The sequence below is a fragment of the Glycine max genome, chromosome 2, assembly GCF_000004515.6.
Source record: "Glycine max cultivar Williams 82 chromosome 2, Glycine_max_v4.0, whole genome shotgun sequence".
Classification (NCBI taxonomy): domain Eukaryota; kingdom Viridiplantae; phylum Streptophyta; class Magnoliopsida; order Fabales; family Fabaceae; genus Glycine; species Glycine max.
Genome location: NC_016089.4, coordinates 32,668,157 through 32,679,005, shown reverse-complemented (window position 1 = coordinate 32,679,005; position 10,849 = coordinate 32,668,157). Strand labels below are relative to the sequence as shown.

Here is a 10,849-nt window from a genome sequence, read left to right as displayed (position 1 = left end):
GCAATAGTAATTTGCATATAACCAGAAAAACCATCAAGGAAACAGTAGTGGGATTTACCTGCCAGGCGTTCAAGCATCTGGTCAATGAATGGCAGGGGAAAATGGTCCTTTTTGGTAACCTGGTTCAGCCTCCTATAGTCAATGCAGACTCTCCAACTGTTCTGCACCCGAGTAGGAATCAGCTCCTCCTTCTCATTTCTGATCACTGTGAGGCCAGTCTTTTTCGGGACTACCTGGACGGGACTCACCCATTGGCTGTCGGAGATAGGATAAATGATTCCAGCTTGCAAAAGCTTGGTTATCTCCTTCTTCACTACATCAAGAATCACCGGGTTGAGTCTTCTCTGTGGCTGTCTTACTGGTTTAGCTCCATCCTCTAAATTTATTTGATGCATACATGTGGATGGGCTAATACCAGGAATGTCCGCCAGGGTCCAGCCTATAGCCTTCTTATGCTTCTTGAGAACTGACAACAACTTCTCCTCTTGCTCATCAGCAAGGGAGGCAGATATAATCACTGGAAAACTCTTGCTATCATCCAAGTAAGCGTATTTTAAATTTGATGGCAGAGGCTTCAATTCTGGTGTGGTCGGCTGGACAGTGGTAGAAGGAGATGGTTTCTCAGCCTTTACCTCATAAAGAAAGTCAGAGGTATGTGTACTTCCTGAAACATGGTTAGTCCTATCTGACTCTATAAAATCAATCTCAAGAGGTAAAACACCACCACCAGGCATGCAATTAATATCACTCTCAGATTCACTCTCAGCATCAAATTCAGACATATGATCAAGTACAATTTTAGACTCAATGCATGAAGAGTGAGAGGCATGCAGATTAGAATAAAGATCAGTCATGTATTCATCAACAACATGGTCAATTATTTCAGCACGAAATACAGAAAGATCTTCAGATGGGTATTTCATAGCATCCAGAATATTAAAATGAACAGTTATGTCACCAAACTCCATGGACAGTGTGCCTGCATAAACATCTATCTTAGTTCTAGCAGTTTTCATAAAGGGTCTGCCTAGAATGATGGGAACTGATCCTTGAGAAAATCCATCTTCCATATTCAAGATATAAAAATCAACAGGGAAAATCAGTTCACCAACTCTAACTAAGACATCTTCTATGAAACCAACAGGATAGGCAACACTTCTATTAGCTAAATGAATTACCACATCAGTTGACTGCAAGGGAACTAGAGATAGAGAATTAAAAATCGACAGAGGCATAACACTAACAGAGGCTCCTAAATCTAGCATGGCATTGTCAAACTTACTATTCCCTATAATACAAGGTATGCTGAATGTACCTGGATCTTTGCATTTTTCAGGAATTTGAGGAACAGATTTACCAATCAATGCGGAGACATTTCTGCCCATGCTAATTCGTTCACTTCCTTTAAGCTTCCGCTTATTAGTGCACAGCTCCTTCAAGAATTTGGCATATCTTGGAATTTGCTTTATTGCATCCAACAGAGGTATGTTTACCTCTACTTTTCTAAACGTTTCCAAGATCTCTTTCTCTGCCTCTTCCATTTTTTTGTTGGAAACTGCTCTTGGAGGGAATGGAAGAGGGGGAATGTGCTGCTTCTGCAAATCAGAATTACCTGTGGAAGAAGATTCACCTACACAGAAATTGTTAGGTAGATTTTTGTCATCACCTTTTTCTGGAATAGAGTGAAGTTTGGCAGGTTCATTTGCAGATGAGGAAGGTGCTACGGGTTGAGGTCCTTGACACTGCTTTCCCGACCTCAATGAAATGGCACTGACATTTTTGGGGTTTTGGACAGCTTGAGAAGGCAGCTTGTCAGAATTCTGGGACTGTTGTTGATTCAATTGAGTAGCTAATTGTCCCATCTGATTGGTTAAGCTCTGAATGGAGGCTCTGGTCTCTTGCTGAAACTGCATGTTCTGCATAGTCATTTGCCTCACAAGTTCTTCGAGGGAAGGTTGTGGAGGGGCCTCAACTGTTGGCTGTTTCTGGGGTTGTTGCTGTTGTTGGATTGGTGGAGGAATGTATGGTCTGCTTGGGCCAGCAGCATTTTGGAAGGAAGGAGCAGGCTGCTGTTGTTGCTGAGGGCTGGACCATCTGAGGTTAGGGTGATTCCTCCATCCAGGGTTGTATCTGTTGCTGGAAAGGTCATAATTGTTCTACTGTGGTTGATTTTGCTGCTGAGGTTGAGGAGGTCTATTGTAAATATTTGCAGCATAAGCTTCAGGCTGCTCAATTGCTCCAGGTTGCTGCATGGAAGGGCAAAGGTCTGTATGGTGGTCAGCAGAGGAGCACAAACCACAAACCCTTGCGACAGGTACAGATTTCTGATTCAAGGCCAGCTGGGTTACCAAGTTAACCAATGCATCCAGTTTGCCTTCTAGCTTCTTAGTTTCAGATGATGCAGATGGGTTTGTAGCTACCTCATGCACTCCTCTAATGACTATGGCATCATTTCTAGCGCTAAACTGCTGAGAGTTGGAGGCCATCTTCTCAATTAAATTTCTGGCTTCAGCAGGAGTCATGTCTCCAAGGGCTCCACCACTGGCAGCATCTATCATACTTCTCTCCATATTACTGAGTCCTTCATAAAAATATTAGAGAAGAAGCTGTTCTGAAATCTGATGGTGAGGGCAACTGGCACATAGTTTCTTAAATCGCTCCCAGTACTCATACAGGCTCTCTCCACTGAGCTGTCTAATACTTGAGATATCTTTCCTGATGGCTGTGGTCCTGGAAGCAGGGAAAATTTTTTCTAAGAATACTCTCTTAAGGTCATCCCAGCTCGTGATGGACCTTGGAGCAAGGTAATACAACCAGTCCTTTGCCACTCCCTCTAATGAATGAGGAAAAGCCTTCAGAAATATGTGATCCTCTTGGACATCTGGGGGTTTCATGGTGGAGCAGACAATATGAAATTCCTTCAAATGTTTGTGCGGGTCTTCACCTGCAAGGCCATGAAACTTCGGAAGCAAATGAATTAGTCCAGTTTTAAGAACATATGGGACATCCTCACCAGGGTATTGGATGCACAAGCTTTCGTAGGTGAAATCAGGTGCAACCATTTCCCTTAGAGTCCTCTCATGAGGTGGAGGTTGTGCCATGTTCTCAGAATATGCAAAATCAGAATGCTCAGAATCAGAATGCTCAAAATTATAATGCTCAAGATCAGGATGTTCAAAATCACCAATAACAGAATGCACAGATTCACCAGTTATGGAATGCGCAGAATGATCAAAAGGTATAAAATGATGCCTAACTAATCTATGAAATGTCCTATCTATCTCAGGATCAAAGGGTTGTAAGTCAGATGGATTGCCTCTAGTCATACACTACATTCAGCATGCACACAACTAGTTGCCTTGTCATGTGAATAAAGGTGTAGGTTTGAACTACAGCTACCCTCAAATGATATCCAAATGACTTGAAATTTTGTGAGCAACCTTATAAAATGATGAGAAGATAGCACAAAAAATTTCAGACAAAAATTCAAAGTCTAACTATGAAAGCTAAAATTGGTAGGTTAAGAAAAATAAGTGAATAAAACTTGAAAAATAAAAAACTTTTGACATAATCGCTTTTTTTTGGACGATGGAGACCTCAAAAATTTCAGACAAAAATTCAAAGTCTAACTATGAAGTTACCACAAAAAAATTCAGCCAAAAATAACAACCCTAGCTACTAAAACAAAAAAATCCCAATTAATTCAGCATGGGTGGTCGCTAAAATCCGTCTCTAGCTGATTTCTACTACTACTCTGTTTTTGCCGCAAGCTGATTTCTACTACTACTCTGTTTTCAAGCACAATCTTCACAGCAAAACACCCAGGACTGAAACAGGGGAAACGCTTAATGGGAAAACTGAAACAGAACACACATTAAACAAAATACCAGGACACTAAACAACACTAACACACATACTAACACAATACTAACAATTAAACATAAAACACGAAAGGATTAAACACACAACACTAGCTATCTATTATGAACCTTTGGACACTGCTCCCCGGCAACGGCGCCAAATTTGATCGAGGTCGTACCCGAATCAAATAAACATGAAAATGCAGTAACTAGGAAGTGATCCTAGGTCGTTTCCCAACGAGCAGTGACAAGCCAAATGTTCATAATATGCTTGCAGTAATAGTAACGATGGGGGGGGGGGTTTGGTTGTTTGGTAATTAAAGAGCAGAACAAATAAAATGGAATACGAAACTTCTAATATTAAAAATGGGTTGTTTCCTCTGATTCAGAAGCCACTCTCTTATCCTGGGTTATGGAGAATTCGTCCCTAACAGTCAACCACTTAATCCAACCCTATTTCAATTTACTAAGCGAAAATCAACTTAGGGTTTTCAATACGTGATTAGGCACCACATACACCAGTTAGCCCTTCGTCCATTAAGCATGAACGCAAGTTAGGCTCAGAGGCAATTAATCGAACACGAAGCGTGCACCGATTAATATTCACGAAATTGGGATAACTGGTGAAGGGAAAACTGCCAGGAAACCACATTACAAGCGAAATCTCAAAGAGAGTTGGGCTTCGTCCTCAAAAGGAAACAACACCAGAAAATCTAGCCTTCCATGGATTCAAACAGAAAACGCAATTGAAACATGAAGCAGAAACGTAAATGCACGGAAACGTAAATGAACAGAAACGTAAACGAACAGAAATGTAAAATGGAACAGAAACGTAAATGAGAGTAAAAGAAGAAGCAAGAACGAAATTGTAATTAGAAGTAGAAAACGTAAAATTGCATTACGAACTCAGAAGCAGCAAAACAGAAAAACGAAAAACCCTAAAACAAAGCTCTGAATAATGAATAGCATAACAGAATAGAATGCCCTGCACGAATCCCAAGGCAGCTATTTAAAAAGAGTCACTCAAAGTCACTGGGCCCTATTACAATACTCTGGCCCAAAACGAAATAAACACTGAACAACATAAAATAAAATTGCGAAATTTCCTAATTAGAAATTAACTAAGATAAGCGCTGCTTTATTTGCCCTCTTCAAGTCCACAACCAAAATCCGGATTAAGCCCAATGTTTCATTAATTCCTGAAATTAGATTAAAAACATCAAATTAGCTAAATGAGCCCAAATAATAAAACTGCCTAATTAATTGACAATTAAGACCAACCAATAATTAAAATGGTGCAAAAAGGGTTTAGAAAATAGAAGAAAATGATGGCACATCAAATACTAAATACATAGAATAACTAAGTGACACAACAAACACACACTTTGACCTAATTGTAATTTGTAAAAGCTTATATAAGTAATTATTTGGATTTTTTTTATCATAAAATTATGTATTTCATAAAAGTTTAGTAGTATTTTTCTATTGAAATAATATAACTTATTATTTTCTTGTCCCAACTAAATAAGTTTTCTGGATCCATTTCTTGAAATACTTGATAAAAAAATTCAAGTTTTTTTTTTTTAGAAATACTATACTCATGTAGTACCTACAACCATTGTCTGATTGTGCCTCTTGTAAAGTTATCTTTGAAAAGTAACACTTGTATTATTAACAAAATTATTTCAGAAAAATTAAATTTTATTTATATTAAGTAAAATTATTTTAAAGTGTAAATAGTAAATGATATTTTAATTCAAGTGAATTTAGAAAAACTAATTTTATTTGAATAATAGTGAAATTACTTTTTAAAATATAAGTATTGATTTGTTTTTTAAACTTTAACGAGTCTCGTACTCAAAATTAATTCTAATAGCTAAAAAAGTATGAAAATTTCCGTTTCCAATGAAAGAAATTTCATTTATCGCAAAATGAAATTTAGAAATTCAAGATTGAACACCAGCAATTTTTAATAGAATCGTATCTTTGTGTGCATCTAAATTACAAGCATCATGTGCATACTTCTATGTTAAGACTGCTTGAATTTGCAGTCAAATTATACCCAAATCATTGTGTCTACACTTTAGCTGCCATCATCTTACCCTATAAAGTCTCAAACATCTTTTATGAGGAAAAGGAGAAAAAAATGACCAGCCTACTTCCTGAATTACACTGCACATGGAGCGCTTAAGCCCTAAACAAAGTAAAAGGATAAGAATATGAGAAAAGCTATATCAACTACATCTAAAGTAGGGGCAATGCAAATAAAGATTAGACATTTTGTCCTGTAATTTAGTAAGTTATAGGCTAGCCACTTGCAATAGATACACCTTTGATCTAAGGAATATAGCTTTCTTGACACATTGAGTTTAGAGCTTCTATTTTTGCCAAAATTTCCGCCAGAAGATTTGTATCTATGAAAATATTCTCCAAATTAAAATCACTTCTACACCGGTATTTCAAGTTTCTGGGGTTTGAGATTTGATCCTGCAGGGTAAGATATTGTAATATTTATTAACAAGGATTGATAGGCTTATGGCTGTCAATCAGGTCATGGTTTCAGAGCCGATAATTATTGACAGAAAGAATTTAAATTGCAGTCGTTGTAGTTGCAGTTTCATCACAATCTTCGATGTTCCAAGAAATTATGAAAGAATGCATCCAATATAGTACTATAGCTACAATTACGATTGGGATCCAATTATATAGAGTTCAAAAATCTTGATATTATGCCCAATATTGCAGTCAATGACTGTTTTTAAATCCTTTATTGATAGTTTCACCACTTATTATTGATGAGTGACATGTATACATGTTATAGTGTGATAAAAGAAAAAAATAGAAATAAATAAATAGTTTTTATTGAGTGTATACATGCACATTACAAATGTAAATATATATTATTATTCTTAAAATTCATTATATATTTTAAAGCAACCGCATACAATGATATCAAGATTTTTAGTTGTTAAAATATATTTTTTATTCTCATAAATATAAAAATATTTGAAATTAATTATTTCTTATAAAATTTTAAGTGTATTTTTTTCATTTTTATAAAATTAAAACTTATTATTACATTTTAGTTTAGAGTAAAATTCAGATATCTAAACCTACAAGGATATTACTTTTATATTATATACATAACTAATGTAAAAAATATTATATTTATATTGATTAAATGTATAACCAATGCATGTAAATAAAAGTCACATTTATATATGTGTATAACCGATATAAAAAAATTATTAACGTAAATTTAGATTTATTTGAACTTATATTTGAACATAAAAGTAACATATTTTAATTTTGTAAGGCTAAAAAAAGTATTAAAATTTTGTAGAAACTAATTTCAAATATTTTTTATTTATAAAGACCAAAAAAATATATTATAACCTTTTTTTTAATTCTTGGTTGGTACATCCATGACCGGAATTGTAATAACATCAATCACATTTGCTTATAATATAAGATTTTTTACATCTCTACAGATAATCACAACGAAAACTGTATCTTCAATTCTAAAAAAAATAGAATAAATTTATTTTTTACAAGACATTATATATTTTCAGACAAAAGATTTCATAAATTAACATTCATCATTGCATCTAATTAAGTTAATGTCAAATATTTTAGTTTTCTTAATTTGTTTTAAAAGATTGGCAACCCTTCATGATCTGCATTTAAAATACGTCAAGAAACAATTCTTAGATACATTCTATAAGAAATAATTCTATTTGAGATACGTCAAGAAACAATTTTATTCGAAATATATTTTATTCAAAAAATTAAAGATATAATGGTTGGCATAGTGATTGGGAGGGAAAGTTTAAAAGTCAAGGGAGATTAAAGAGGTTTTTGAATCAAATTCACCTCACTTCAAAATCAATTTTATAAACACTCATTCAAAAACCTTAGTCTCTCTTCCCCGTCTTGTTATACATGTGTTTTTTCTTGGTAAAGGGGCTAGAAAAACAGAACAAAAGAGCCAACTACAATTGGGGGAGAATACACTCCAGCAGTGCCTGCTAACAAAAAAGAAAGCATGCCAAGAAGAGGAAGATGATATTCCTTCCATGGATCAACTCCAAGTTTTGCAAAGAAATCTACACATTGATTTCCTTCGCGAAGAGGATGCTTCAGTGCAACTTCCCAATCTTGACTCAGGATGTCACGAATCTGAAGAATCAAAGACGCAAAAGGATGAAACGTAACACTTCTCTATTTGTACATGCGTGTGTGTGTTTTTATACGTGTTTAATAAAATTTAACCCTGATATAAACTATCGGAAATAGATCATTTTACTAGCTAAATCCAACATGCATGTATCAATTCTGTATGCTTCTAGTAATCCTATCTATATCTTGTGATAATAACGGAACCCTATATATATATATCAAATATGGACCATAAATGAGGGAGTATATATAACGCGGGAAGGACAAGAAATAGGCACTTTCCTCTGCATAAGCCTCCAGGTCCATAAATTCTTCCATTTTTTAAAAATTTATTTTCTTAGTTGTCAATAAAAAAAAAAATAAAACCAAGATCGATCCCGAAGTCCTCCTCCACTGATCAAAAGGCAATGTCTTTGCACAGTCAACTATCCCTTCTCTAGATAATTATTAATAAAAGGGTGATATTTTGACACTTTAATATTTTAAATAACCTATCAAAAAAATTTATTTCTCTTTATTTCTTTTTTCTTATCACATCATATCATTTATCATATCTATATTTTTCTATTTTTTTTTTCTCTCACTAGTTGTCTACTAAAATTTGGTATGTGAATATATTTTTCCTTATAATCAATAAGCCAGTTTCTATTTTCATTTCCCTTTTCACACTCATGGCAGCGACCCCATTTGCAACTGATGACCATTAATTGAATTTTGTTGTACAAACAAGAGGTAGATCAAGTGGAGTACGATCATATCTCCAGAATTATATAGGTTCAAGTTTTCATTTATTTTCTAGGGTGAGAAATATATATATAAGTTTTTGCAAGTATTTTGCAAATTCAAAATTTTCGTGCATTGAACTAGTAGTATAACATTATTCCCTTACTATAAAATTAAAAGTTTTACTGAGAGAAAAGAGCTGGTCACAAATTAAATGCAAGCCACAATAACTATACTTGCTCCAAAGATTAAAACAAAATTAAATGGTAAAAGCAAGCAAAATAGGCAGTAGGCAAAGGTAAAAACAAACTTCCTTTTCACACTAATCTTTCACGTAACGTTTAATTGAGTTGTTCGTCCTAGGCTGCTGGCCCACGTAAATAATTCAAATTCAATATGCATTAGATTTTAGACAGGCGTTGCAAATAATAATGTTTTACACATATCATTTTTTGTGCATGAAGGATATCATCACACGATGACGTTTAAAGAGTAACCCCTTGCAATTTTTAAATTTAGAGATACCTAAAGTATTTATCTTTCTCAACAAAACACAATTATATATACACGGTCAAAATGGAAATCAAATCCTAATCACATGTTTAAGAATTCGTTTTTGGGTACAGATATGTTTAAGAAATCCAATTACTTAGCAACCAAATGCTACTAGGTTGAGTTGAATTTTGCACTCTATAATGTGCCACGATGATTCACAATGGTTGTACGTACGAGAATTTAACTCTCATACACTCCCAAAAAAATAAAAAACTCTTTTCCTGGTATTGTTATACTCTTGTGGTTTTAGTAAAAAAATAATTTCTCATTACTTAAATTAAATTCATAAAATTTTAATACTTTATAATAAATCTGTGCATCTCTGTATGACGACATCTGGGCATTAATTCCACAATAATTATAATTTATTTAAAAGAAAGAAAAACACGTTTTCAGAAGATTAAAGGGAGCTTACCCCAAATGGTCGTTTTTATTCATAATGTTTTCATTAAAATCTTATATATTTTTTCTTATTGTTTAAAATTTAAAGTAGTACAATGAGAAAATACTAAGATTCATTCGTGACTTGACGAAAGAGCTTTACACGAAAAAGGCATACCCAAAAGAGTAAAGTACTCCTTCAATGCGCTTTCTACTAGCTAGCTGGTGGTCCATTGTATTTTGTACACCAAAAAGAGAAGCTATATTCATTTCGTGTTGTAATGTTGCAATGAATATATGTAAAACGTACATGCTATGATGAATGAGCTTCCTAGTTTGGACTCCTGAAAATTGAAATGACAAAAGAAAGAAAGTCAAGACGAGGCAGAGAGCTTGTGTTGTACCTTGGCCAAAAGTTAATATGTGCCGTATGGGATGTTTGTTTTTGTGTCATGGTTTGGGGAAAGCCCTGCACACATGCATGTGACAGAAATTCTGGTGCACAAAAAGTCTCTCACAAATGCGCTTTCTCTCTCTCTCTGCCCTATCTTTTTGTTTATAAAGATTTGAGATGATGTTCCTCATTTTCATTTCATGTTCAGCACCAAACCTATGCCTATCATTCCTCAACTCAATCTTCATGTTATTCCTCACTTGGTCAGTACTTTGTCGGGTGATTTTCATAGCACTGAACTCCCATTATAGCACTTTAGTTAATTAGAAGTATTTATTAAACAACCCTAATATTTCTACACTTCGTTTTTTACACTCATCTTAACTCCTTTTTGTTTCTTTATTTTGTTATTTTTATCTCTCTTTTATTAAAGAGATAAGATACGTAAATAGTCCTCTACTTCAAATATCTCACTAATACTTTTTTCATCATGCATCTTTGTTTTCCTTTCATCTCATATTATCTCATAGTTACATTTTTCTCTCTTTGCTTTATCTCTCTAGATGTCAAGTAGTATATATGAATTAAGAATGTTCTCATAGTTTTGCTTTCTTAAAAGAGTGTACACATTATTGTGTCAAAACATCATTTTTATTTATTAAAAAGGTCCAAATATTTTGGCATTCTTTTCCACTTGTTGGAAATCCAACATTGATTGTATTAAAACATATCCTAACTAGCTAGTTTTTAGAATTGA

The 10,849-nt window shown here is 34.2% G+C and overlaps 1 non-coding gene across 1 annotated transcript; it reads left to right on the top strand.

Moving 5' to 3' along the window:
• Nucleotides 1-2,616: 2,616 nt before the first annotated feature.
• Nucleotides 2,617-2,723, top strand: LOC113001066 (small nucleolar RNA R71). The gene has a single exon (XR_003266395.1). It is a non-coding gene; the product is annotated as a small nucleolar RNA R71 (small nucleolar RNA).
• The last annotated feature ends 8,126 nt before the right edge of the window (nucleotides 2,724-10,849 follow it).